We start from the raw sequence: 12,886 nt of genomic DNA, 5'->3' as shown, positions 1-12,886 counted from the left end.
TCATCAACAAAAAGTCAAGACTCACTTACCATAACACATGTACAATAGGCAAATGCATTACCAGAAGACAAAGTAAAGTCATCAACAAAAAGTCAGACGCAGGAGAAATCTATTAAACAACAGCTGCCATGACAGAGTCCAGCATCAGTGAAGACATCTGTATAACAGTGGACACTGACACTTGAGTGAGTGGGTGGGTACCCAACTCACTTACCACTACTTAACTATCTTGTTACCAAACTACAACAACCAGACCAGCATTTGCTAAGGGTATATCTATATAAAAGAAAACATTTGTATCCTCATAGGAACAAATGTGCATATTCTAAATCAGTCCAGTACAAATTAAGTATTACCATGAATTTTAAAACATAAAAATGATTCCATACTAATACAACCTGGTGAACAAGTGAGCAAAGTCTAAATAACTTCACTACAAATAAACTATTAACATGAATTTCAAAACCTAAAAATGGCTCCATACTACTGTAATTCAACCTGCAGCCTTAAGCTGAGGCCAATTTCAACATCATAAGAGCTAACCATTTTTAACGGTTTTCATTAAGAGATAACTTTAAAACATCTATATAAGAACTTGAGAATCATATTAAAATTTACATTATTAACATTCAGTAGTATGCAAACAGATGTTCAGTTTCCTTGCATGAAGACTGGAGGAGTCATTTTTATTGGCTGTTTAGTGAAAGACCTCTACCATTTGGGATCATCTTAAGGGATAGATGAAGACCTAGACATAACAGGAGTTCAGGCAAAATGAGCAAAGGATAAAGAAGTGTGGAGATAACTAATTTTACATGTCTAACCCCTTAAGGGGAAAAGCAGATGTAGGTTATATACGACAAATATCCATTAAGGATATGGAAGTAGGCGTCAAGTAACAATAATTTTGTAGGTTCAGATCAGAGGTAAGAACCTTCATTCTCTTCAAGCCTTTGTATGTTCTTTAGTCTGCATGTTAACCTCACCTTGACCAAGTGACCTTAAAGAGCTTAATATAGACTCCTGAATGTGTGGCCAATGGAGTAGTGTTGCTGTTCTTCTTCATGATGGTATATACGGGCAGTCCCCAGTTAACGGTGGGGTTCCATTCCCGGCTGAGTAATACTAACTGAAAACCTGTGATAATAGCACTAATAACCTGCTTAACGGCACCATTAACCGGATATCGGCAACGCTAACTGGAGATCTCGTCGCCATTATGCAGAGGTTGGCGCCGAAAGTCCAGTTAACAGTGTTGCTAGACAAGCGCCATAAAACAGGATTGCCGTTAACCGATGCCACCGGTATGCAGGGACTGCCTGTGCTGTGTCTCTTAGAATGGTGACCATACAGTATAGTTAGGGTCATGTTAACTGATGGCTTTGTTGAAAAATAAACTTTGTTTAGGGAACATATTTTCACAAAAAATCCTCTATTTAATGCAAACCCATCAGTTTTCTAATGCTTATCCTGTGTGTTCAGAACTCATCATGCACACTACACGAGACGAATATTAAAAGAACAGGACACAAGGCAGTTTTCTTTTTCCTTCCCAGCCTTTGATTATAATGGTTATCAGGAAATGCAGTGTGCACTTAGGGAGACAGGAAATTGTCTACATTTTGGTGACAAAGTCTCCATGAGTCTGAAGAAAGAAGGGAAACAGTCTTCAACATTACCTTCTTAATGAATCTTTGCCGCAGGGGCTCAACAACCCTATACGTTGATCTGTGAGAATGGGAAGATATGCGCACTTCACCTGTTACAGGTACAGTAAACCGCCAGTGTTCATGGGGGATAGGTACCACAACCCCCCCGCAAATAGCTAAAATCTGCAAATGCTTTACACGCCCAAATGCTTATAACTGTATACTGTATTTAAACAGGTCTGACACCAAAGACTACATGTAAAAACATTTATGACTGCCTATTTAATGGTTCAAACACCAAATGTATACCTTAAACTATCATCCTACAGCAAATATACCTTAAGCTATCATCTTGAAACACTTTAAAATAATTTCAAAGTCATCTTACAGCATTACCCTTATAAATATATGGCTTACCAGTAAGTGTGAAAGCTAAACTCAAGTCCCCCCTACATTCAATCAGAGCCATTTTCTCTCATAGAGTACTGAGGCTGTCTCATTTTCCTTTTACAGAACAGGGGAAACACTAGGAAAAACACTAGGAAGTCACAAATTCAGTATGTACTTGAATACACTGATGAAAAAAACACATTTTATGATAATATGCTGTGTTTACTTTTTAATATTAATATCTGAAAATGAGTAAATCATGCTTTTATTATAAAAAAATGATTTAGTCATGAAAATAACATCAAATTACACTACATTCAATCAGAGCCATTTTCTCTTGTAGAGTATTGAGGCTGTACCATTTTCTTTTTACAGAACAAGGGAAACACTGCAGTTCACAATTCAGTACAGTACAGTATGTACAGTACTTAAATGCATAAAATAAAATACATTTTATGATATTATGCTGTGTTTACTTTAACATTAAAATATCTGAAAATTAGTAAATCATGTTTTTAACATAAAAAAAAAGTGTATTTAGTCATGGAAATAGCATCAAAACGCACTAATCACTGGATATTTCTTGATGAAAAAGTCCATGAATTGCCAAATTTCTTGCAAATAATTTGAGGATATGTTCCACAGAAAAATTTGCGAATCAGTGAAGCCGCGAATTGTGAGACTGTGAATAGTGGGGGTTGACTTAGCTTGTGTTTTGTCAACAATTAAAGGCAAGGGAGAGTTTATGTAGAGGTGCACATCTACACAATTGCAATGCATGCCCAGAATGGGTATGTTCATGGCTCACAGAGGACTGAAAGCCTCTCATAACAGAAGAGTCGTGAAAGTGACCACAAGCTCCTGTGGCTAGAATCAAAGTCCTGCTTAGGAATACCATAATCACTAAATCCTGCCGAGCTACTGGAGGGCATGAGACTAAAGACTTCATATGCAGTATACCACCGGTATTCATAGGGGTTTAGGGACCACAACGACTCACAAATAGCTAAAATTCGTGAATACTTGCGATTCCCCCTCTAAAAATGCTTATAACTGCCTATTTTAATTGTTAAACACCAAATATACCTTAAACTATCATCCTAAAACACTTTAATATAATTTCAGAATCATCTTACAACATTACCCTCAAAAATATATGGCTTACAGCTACGAGTGAACACTCCTACAACTGTTGTTCTTACCAAAGGCAAAAACTAATAAGTTACCCCTATATCCAGGCACATACATTTTCTTTCATAGTATTCATGCCTTACCATTTTCTTGTAAGGAAGATGGGGGTAACATTGGTACATCGTTTGGCAAACATTTTTTAAGAAGAAAAAATTGTATTGAAATTTGCTGCTTATGTTAATGAACCAAACAAAAACTTCTTTCAGTTTTCTTCTGATGATGGAAAGAGAAACCCACAAGATTCCTGTGTATAACTTGTTTACTTGTAAATATTTACATGTTACTTTTAAACTCGAGTACTTTCAGGTCCTAACTGTGACCCTTTTTCAAGAGATCAGCTTATGGGATCTTCTGAGGTAAATCCTTTGTTTCCTTCTATCACTTTAATCTGTCTGATGAGTGCCCCTTCCACTACCCTCCTATGTCTGATGTTATTGCTTTTGTATATAAGCCTACTGTTTTTAAAATCCATCCTATGTTCCTTTTCCCAACAATGCCTAGCTATAGCACTCCCCTGCGAGTTGAGCTGTACTGCCCTCCTGCATTCTTGGATTCTAGTCCTTATTCCCCTACCTGTTTCACCCACATATTTGTCTCCACAATTGTTGCAATTAATTATGTATACTCCCCCTATATCATCTGCATAAATTGGAAGGAGAAGACAGTAATGCAGATGATATAGGGGGAGTATACATAATTAAGTGCAACAATTGTGGAGACAAATATGTGGGTGAAACAGGTAGGGGAATGAGGACTAGAATCCAAGAATGCAGGAGGACAGTACAGCTCAACTCACAGAGGAGTGCTATAGCTAGGCATTGTTGGGAAAAGGACCATAGGATGGATTTTCAAAACAGTAGGCTTATATACAAAAGCAATAACATCAGTCATAGGAGGGTAGTGGAAGGGGCACTCATCAGACAGACTAAAGTGATAGAAGGAAACAAAGGACAGACTAAAGTGATAGAAGGAAACAAAGGATTTACCTCAGAAGATCCCATAAGCCGATCTTTAATATTAAAAGAAGCTAAGATCGACCCTTCTGACCTGGAGGTTAGGTCTCCTGCCCAACAGACCGATGGTAACTACTCACATACCACAAGGGTTAATACCACTGACCATCAGATCAGGATATCAAACCGTCAGGAGGAGATTAACAACTCTCAAGAGAATGGAAACCAGGACAGCCATCATATAAATGACAGCACAGGGAGAAGAAGTTCCAGAAGATTGCTGGGCCTTGAACCAGCCTGACTACCTCATCTCTTGAAAAAGGGTCATAGTTAGGACCTGAAAGTACTCAAGTTTAAAAGTAACATGTAAATATTTACAAGTAAACAAGTTATACACAGGAATCTTGTGGGTTTCTCTTTATATTATTAATATTAATATTTGATTAGTAAATAATTTTTTTATTATAAAAAATAATGCAAGTTTTTTACTTGAGTTAGCAAAACCAGCTTCTTTGTTTTAGCTTATGTGCCAATTGGAATAGTTTCAGTCTGCATTTGTAGACTTGGAAAGTATTCCTGTTGAGTGTGCTGCATTTACTTTTGTCTTATAACCCGATTTTTCATGATAAAACAATTAAATTTCAGGTATTACTTTTCCTTTGTACTGTATTCTTTCACAAAGCTGGAAAACATGCTAACTGTATGTATTTAGCTGAACCTGAGTATACAGTGAATCTGGATTTATGTTCCACAGAAAAATTCACGAATAGGTGAATCCGCGAATCCTGAAACGTGAATAGTTGGGGGTCGACTGTACTGAGGATTGGCACCTCTGAAATCTATTTCTGTCTGCCTCGAAGTCCTTTCTCAAATTACAGGAATGGCTAAAGTCAGGAGACACAACCAAAGACAGTGGGTCATGTAAGAAGTATGGCAAGGGGGAGTCTAGCAGCAACTTGAAGAGTGGAAACACCTATATGCACTTTACTAAAGGAGATTTGAAGATAGGAGTAGCCTGTGTCTCTATAAAAACCAAAGTGTTCTGAAAATAGCATTTCAATGACAAGATTGAGAAGCCTAGGCAAAACTTTCCAAGGTTGCACGAATTACCAGAGAAGTAGTGAGGGCCCCCAAGAGGTAGTAGTCCACTCATTAGACATTAACTGGTGCAAAGGGAATACTTGCAGTGATAGTGCCACCTGAAGTAGTAGGACTCAATCGGCCCCACAGACGCAAAAACAGAGGTCTGTAAAGCACGGAGACCTTAGTAGAAGTAGTAATCATTGCTACGGCCCCAGGAGAGGATAATCTCCAGTGGTGGGAAGGGCTATCATCATCAGGGCCTGAGGGAGGAGCTAAATCCTAAACTAAGTCCTCCAAAAGCTTATATAGGCTTTTCTCCAAATGTTTTTATCCAAAACTTTTCAACTTTGTGCTTGCTAGGGACTTTGAGGCGGTGGCTGACACTGAAGGATCTTACAAGACTAAGAGAATGAACACAAGTCCCTAAAATGATATTTTAATAATAAAATAAAGTTTGTTCATACTTACCTGGCAGATATATATATAGCTGTATTAAAAAGTCCGACAGAATTTCAAAACTCACGGCACACGCAGTGGGCCAGGTGGTTAGTACCCATTCCCGCCGCTGGGAGGCGGTATCAGGAACCATTCCCATTTTCTATTAAGATTTTCTAGTGCCACTGTCTCCTGAGGGGAGGAGGGTGGGCACTATGATTAGAAACATATCTTACAGTTTGTAAAGTATGAACAAACTTTATTTTATTATTAAAATATCATTTTGTTCATGAGACTTACCTGTCAGATATATATATACTGAATCCCACCATTGGAGGTGGGAAGAGACAGAATAGATTTAGGAAACAAATATATGTAGGCGATTGGCCTTGGTTTCATACCTGTTAGCATAGCTGATTTACAGTGAAACTGTCACCCAAGCCTGCTTCTGCTTTACTAGAGTCTCCAGCAAGGTAGTGACCTATATAGCTGGTGAGTTCTAGATGATCTGTCCAAGATGGGCGTGACCACAATGGGACTAGATCATAAGACCATACTGTGAGGGCAAAAAGGAGCAACGACCAACCACCTGACCGAGCCTATCTAATTAATAAAACTTAGTATAAGCTAAAGACTGGGACGTCCACCTCCATCATCTTAACAACCATAAAAACACAAAATCAAGAATAAAAAATACTTCCTAACCTCTAAAGGATAGGAAGAGTATTGCTCTCTGCCCCCAAGAATAGCGGAAACATATGGTCCCTAGCGAGTAGCAGTTTTATATGTCGTCTTCACGTCTCTGCAAGAAATGTGAAGCGAACACCGAATTTAAATAAAAGGTGGTACCCAGAAGATCGCTTTGGACATGTTCTTCTGGAAAGCCACCGAGTTCACGATAGCTCTCACTAAGTGAGCCTTGACTTTCAGGAGTCTCATGTCGCTGTCTTGGCAGGTAGAATGAGCCTCCCTGAACGTACTTCTTAAAAAAGAATGTCAGAGCATTCTTGCACATCGGAAAGTCCGGCCTTTGACAGAACACCACAAATTGTCTGACGGGCCTCTGGGCCTCCTTTCGTCCTATCTAAGAAGAAATTGAGAGCCCTGACAGGGCACAGGACTCTCTCTTATTCTTGCAGAAGAATTTCTGCTATATCCTTGATCTCAAAACTCTTGGGCCATCTTTTAGAAGGATTCTCGTTCTTGGCTAGAAACATAGGGCTAAGGGAGCATAAGGCCTTATGCCCTCTAAAGTCTATGTGCTTGTTGATGGCTTGAACTTCACTAACTCTCTTTCGTTGTCGCCAGAGCAGTTAGGAAAAAGCCTTCCTTGTCACATTCCTGGGCGATCCGAATGATTGTGTTCGAATGTAACCGACTTCAAAAATTCTAGGACGATATCCAGGTTCTAGGAAGGCGTCCACGGATGAGGTACCTTAGAAGTCTCAAAGGACCTCAAGAGATCAGAAGATCTTTATTGTCGGTTAAGTCTAAAACTCTATGTCTGAAGACTGCCGAGAGCACATTTCAATGTCCTTTAATTGTCAAGACTGCCAGCTTTTCCTTCTCCCCAAGATGAAGAAGGAAGTCTGCTATCTAATGCACAGAGATCGAGGTTGAGGAAAATCCCTTGCTTCTGCATGATTTCCTGAAATTGGCCCACTAAGATTGGTACACCAAATTGGAGGAGGGTCTCCTGGCGCCTGGCGATAGTTTGCCACTGCTCATGAAAAACCCCTCGCTCTCGCCAATTTCAGTGATAGTCTGAACGCAGTCAGACTCAGATATTGGGAGGTTTTGTGGTACCTTTAAAGTGGGGCTGTCTGAGCAGATCGGTTCTGAGAAGCGCTCTTGGGAAGTCCACCAGGAAGGTCATGACCTCTGTGAACCACCCTGCCGCTGGCCAAAGGGGGTGATCAACATCATTGGCGTCCCTTCTGGCGCTGCGAACTTCCTGATGACCGCCCCAGAATCTTGAAGGGAGGAAAGGCGTAAAGATCCAATCCCTTCCAATCCCAGACAGGGGCATCTATACAAAAACTGCTCCTGGATCTAAGTACGGGAGAGCAGTATAGAGGAAGCCTCCTTGTCCTGGATGTCGTAAAGAGATCCACTTGGTGGGACTTCCTCATAATCTCCACAGCTCCTGACACACCTACTCATGAAGGGTCCACTCGGTCGGCGGAAGATGAAGCTGACCGACTGAGTAAAGGTCCAAATGGACATTCTCCACTCCTGCCACGAACCTTGTAAGGATCGTGATACCCCCTGCATGCGCCCAAAGCAAGGAAATCCTACGCCAGTACAAACAGGGGACTGGGAGTGAGTTCCTCCCTGTTTCTCAAAAGGTATGCCAGGGCTGTGGTGTTGTCCGAGTTTACCTTCATCACTCGGCCTGAAGCTTGGCTCTCGAAGAAAAAGCAGGGCCAGCAGAATCGCCTAAACTCTTTGAGATTGACAAGGACACCTGTTACCCTCTCCAGGTGCCTGACACTCTTCCCTCCCCCTAGTGTTGCTCCTCATCCCTCCCTGGTATACGCGTCTGGGGAAAACAACACTAGATCGGGCTCTGATGGTGCAGAGAAAACCTCTTCTGCCAACTTTGAGGGACGAGCCACCACCTCAGGAGATCCTTGACTATGGAGAGATCCTCAGGGACTCCTTTAGATCCTCCTAGTTTATCTAGTTTTCCGCCAGGAAAAACTGGAGGGTCTGAGATGCAGTCTTCCCAGGGAAACCAACTTCTCCAGCGAGGAAATGGTCCCCAGCAAACTCAACCATTCCCTCACCGGGCATGTTTCCTTCCCCAGGTAGGATGGGACTTTTCCCAAAGCATTGCTGCCGTTCCTGGGACGGAAAAGCTTGAAAAGCCACTGAATCCATCTGAATCCCAGAACACTATGGACTTTCGGGATCAGATGGGACTTCACCCACTTTTACTAAAAGTCCTAGGGATGTCAACTTCAAAGTCGATTTCAGGTCCTCCAGACATTTTGACTGTGAAGAGGCTCGAAAGAGCCAATCGTTCAGGTAAAGCGAGATCAAATATGCCCGCTAAGTGAAGCCATCTCGCCACATTCTTCATGATGATCGTGAAGATTATAGGGCTGTGCTTAGATAAGCAAAGAGCTCTGAATTGGAAGTACTTCATCGTCCCGATACAAACCTCAGGAACTTCCTCGACTGGGGATGTATGGGGACGTGAAAGGAGGTGTCCCGAAGGTCCAGCGAGACAACCAATCTCCTGGTCTAAATGCTCCTAGAACAGACTAGGACGTCTCCATCGTGAACTTCCCTTCGCCATGAAGCGGTTCAGTCCGCTGACATCTAGGACTGATCTCCATCCTTCCGACTGCTTTGGAACTAGGAACAGTCGGCAGAAGAATCCCGGGAGTCCAGCTCCAGGACTAGCTCCACAGCTTTTTCTCGAGCATTTGCACTAATAACTCGAAAAGGGGCTGTTGCTTCTCTCGATGGTAGAAGGGCGACAAATCCCTGGGTGGCAATGCACAGATGTGGCGTGTCGAGAAAGGGGATCTTGCATCCTCTCGATAATTAGGAGGGACCAGGAGTCCTTCATAGTGCATACAGAGTGAGGATCTAGTTTAAGTCTTGGTAGCCTCACCTCAACACTTTCTGCACAACATACTCTGAAGCTGGCAGAACTAGATCCAGACATCATTCAAAGAGCAATCAAAATCAAATCCAAAAACAGTCCACAAAAGCGTATGCCAACTCACAATCCAATCACGATGCAGCCGTGATAAAACCAAAAGTCAAATCGAATACTTAAGTGAAAAATAACAAGTTTTTTAAATCCAAAGACGGAGGTACTGAAAACAGATGTTGACAGTACCGGCGACAGAGAAAAATCTGAATAGAAAACGGAATGGTTCTGATACCCGCCTCCCAGCGGCGGGAATGGGTACTAACCACCTGGCCCACTGCGTGTGCCGTGAGTTTTTGAAATTCTGTCGGACTTGGAGAATACAGTATATATATATCTGACAGGTAAGTCTCATGAACAAAATGGAAATTTACTATAGTTATTGGGCCTCTTGCTAATATATATACTGCAGCTCTTTGTGCTGGAGTCCAGTTCCTGAAAAATGATATTTTAATGATAAAATAAGGTTTGTTCATACTTACCTGTTGCAGATATATATATAGCTGTATTTCTCCGAAATCTCGACAGAAAATTTCAAAACTCATGGTCACGCTAATATATGGTCAGGTGTGATACGACTCATTCCCGCCGCTGGGAGGCGGGAACCTGGAATCCATTCCCATTAACAACTAATCATATTTTCTAGTGCCACTGTCTCAAGAGGGGAGGCGGGAGGGCACTAAAAGTAAACAACAGGTAAGTATGAACAAACCTTATTTTATCATTAAAATATCATTTTTTCATGACACTTACCTGTTGTATATATATAGCTGATTGCCACATTGAGGAGGTGGGAAGAGACAGAATAGGGATTTATGGAAAAAATAAATCAGGCTAAGAAAAACGTCTTAACTTTGGTTCCTTACCTGTTAGCATAGCTGTTTTGAGGTTATCTGTCACCCAAGCCTGCTTCTGCTTATCCAGAGTCTCCAGCAAGGTAGGGAGGTTATAAAGCTGGAGAGATCAGATGACCTGTCCAAGGGCGTGACACAATCAGACCAGATCATGTTACCATACTCAGGGAGAAGGAGCAACGACCAACCACCTGATCGCCCCATCTAAGGTAAAAAACCACAGCATAGGCTAAAAAATTGGGATGTCCACTCCATGGCCACCTAACAACCAGAAATAAACAACAACAAGATTAAAAATACTACCTAAGGAAAAGGATAGGATGAGTATTGCCTTCTTCTCCCAACATTGTGTCAGACGGAAATAAAGGGTCCCAGCTAAGAGCAGTCTTCAAATGTCGTCTTGGACATCTCAAGATAATGCGAGGCAAAAACACTGAATTATCTCTCCAAAGGTTGAACCAAGAATATCATTCAGAGACATATTCTTTTTGAAAGCCAAAGAAGTCGCGATAGCTCTAACTTCATGAGCTTTCACTTTCAGAAGTCTCATGTCACCTTCTAAGGCAGGAGGAATGAGCCCTCCTGAATCAGTTCTTCAAAAAGAATGCAATCCCATTTTTGGACATGGGAAGTTCAGGTCTCTTCAGTTGAACACCACAGATTGTCCGATGAGCCTCTTAGTATTCTTGGTCCTGGCAGATAGAACTTAAGAGCCCTGACAGGACACAAGACTCTTTCTGACTCTTGCCAAGGAGTATTTCCGTCAAACCTTTGATTTCAAAAAGATTTGGGCCAAGGGGTTTGAAGGATTTTCGTTCTTGGCTAAGAACAAAGGATTTAGGAAGCATACAGCATTAGGACCCCTAAAGCCAATATGTTTGTCCATAGCCTGCACTTCACTAATCCTCTTAGCTGTCGCCAGTGCCAAGAGAAAGACAGTTTTCTTAGTCACGATTCTTGAGGGAAGCAAGAACAGAGGTTCAAAAGTATTAGACATAAGAAACTTCAGGACAACATCCAGATTCCAAGAAGGTGTCCTAAGTTGATTTGAATTTTGACAGTCTCAAAGGATCTCAGTAGTTCTGCAAGATCCTTGTTGTCCGAGGAAAGTTCAGGCCTCTGTGCCTAAAAACTGCCGATAACATACTTCTATACCCCTTAATAGTCGCTGACTGCCAATTTATTCTTATGCCTAAGATACAAAAGAAAGTCAGCTATTTGGGTACAGAGGTCGTAGAAGTGGAAACTCCTTTACTCCTGCACCATCTTCTAAAAACAGACCACTTGAACTGGTAGACCGCATTCGAAGAAGGTCTCCTGGCATTGCCATTGCCTTTGCCACACTCTTCGAAAAAGCCTCTTGCTCTGGCCAACTTTGAGATAGTCTGAACGCAGTCAGACTCAGAGCTGAGAGGTTTTGTGGAACTTTCTGCTGTGCGGCTGCTTGAGAAGGTCCACCCTCAATGGCAACCTTCTTGGAAAGTCCACTAGGAAAGACAGGGTCTCTGGAAACCAATGATCTGCTGGCCAGAAGGGGGCTATTAGAGTCATCCTTGCTCCTTCTGTGTGCTGCAAACTTTTTATCACTTCTCCCAGGATCTTGAAGGGAGGGAATGCGTAAAGGAAGAGGCCTTTCCAGTCCCAGAGGAGGCATCCATGGCTAACGCTCCTGGGTCTAGGACAGGAGAGCAATAAAGGGGGAGTCTTGCCGGTCCTGGACGTGGCAAAGAGGTCCACAGAGGTCCACTAGAGGACGTTCCCAAATTCTCCACAGGCTCTAAACATACTTTCTTGTGAAGAGTCCACTGGTCGGTATGAGCTGATTTTGCCGACTGAGAAGGTCTGCTCGGATATTCTCCCTCCCGCAATGAACCTCGTGAGAATAGTGACCCTCTATGAGCATGAGTCCAGAGCAGGATCTCCTCGCAAGGATGAACAGAGGAAGGAGATCGAGTGCCCCCTATTTTTTGAGGTACGCTAGAGCTGTGGTATTGTCCGAAGTGACTTGGACAATTCTGCCTGCAACTTGGGCTTCAAGAATTGAAGAGCCAGAAAGATAGCCTTCAATTCCTTGAGATTTATGTGCCAGTACACCTGTTCCCCTCTCCAGGTGCCTGACACTTCCTCCCTCCTAGTGTTGCTCCCCATCCTTCCCTGGACGTCTGAAGCGCCGGAAAACAACATCAGGTCGGGGCTCTGTCTCAGCGAAGAGAAACCCCTTCTGCAAGCTTGGGGTCGAACCACCACTTCAGATGATCCTTGACAAAAGGAGATATCGTCAAAATCTCTTCCAGATTCTCCTTTTCCCTCCAGATCTCCTGCCAAGAAAAACTGAAGTGGTCTGAGATGGAGCCTCCCCAGAAACAAACTTCTCCAGCGATGAAATGGTCCCCAGCAAACTCATCCATTCCCTCACAGAACAATGTTTCTTTCCCATCAGGACGAAACTTTGCAGCAAAGCATTTTGATCCTTTCGGGATGGAAAAGCCTGAAAAGCCACTGAATCCATCTGAATCCCCAGATAGACGATGGACTCTTGAGATCAGATGGGACTTTTTTGAAGATTTACAAGAAGTCCCAGGGACTTCGTCAGAGAATTCAGTCCTTTGAAAGTCAGGTCCTCCAGACACTTCTCCGAGAAGAGGCTCGTATGAGCCAGTCGTC

General features: G+C 42.3%; 1 protein-coding gene across 2 annotated transcripts in view; it reads right to left on the bottom strand.

Moving 5' to 3' along the window:
- LOC136853455 (hexosaminidase D-like) overlaps positions 1 to 12,886 on the bottom strand; it is a 35,523-nt gene that overhangs the window by 12,896 nt on the left and 9,741 nt on the right. The gene's annotated exons all lie outside the window — the stretch shown is intronic.

Source organism: Macrobrachium rosenbergii, chromosome 27, assembly GCF_040412425.1.
Source record: "Macrobrachium rosenbergii isolate ZJJX-2024 chromosome 27, ASM4041242v1, whole genome shotgun sequence".
Taxonomy (NCBI): Eukaryota; Metazoa; Arthropoda; class Malacostraca; order Decapoda; family Palaemonidae; genus Macrobrachium; species Macrobrachium rosenbergii.
Note: the sequence above shows the minus strand (reverse complement) of the source record. Positions and strands in the feature narration are given on the sequence as shown.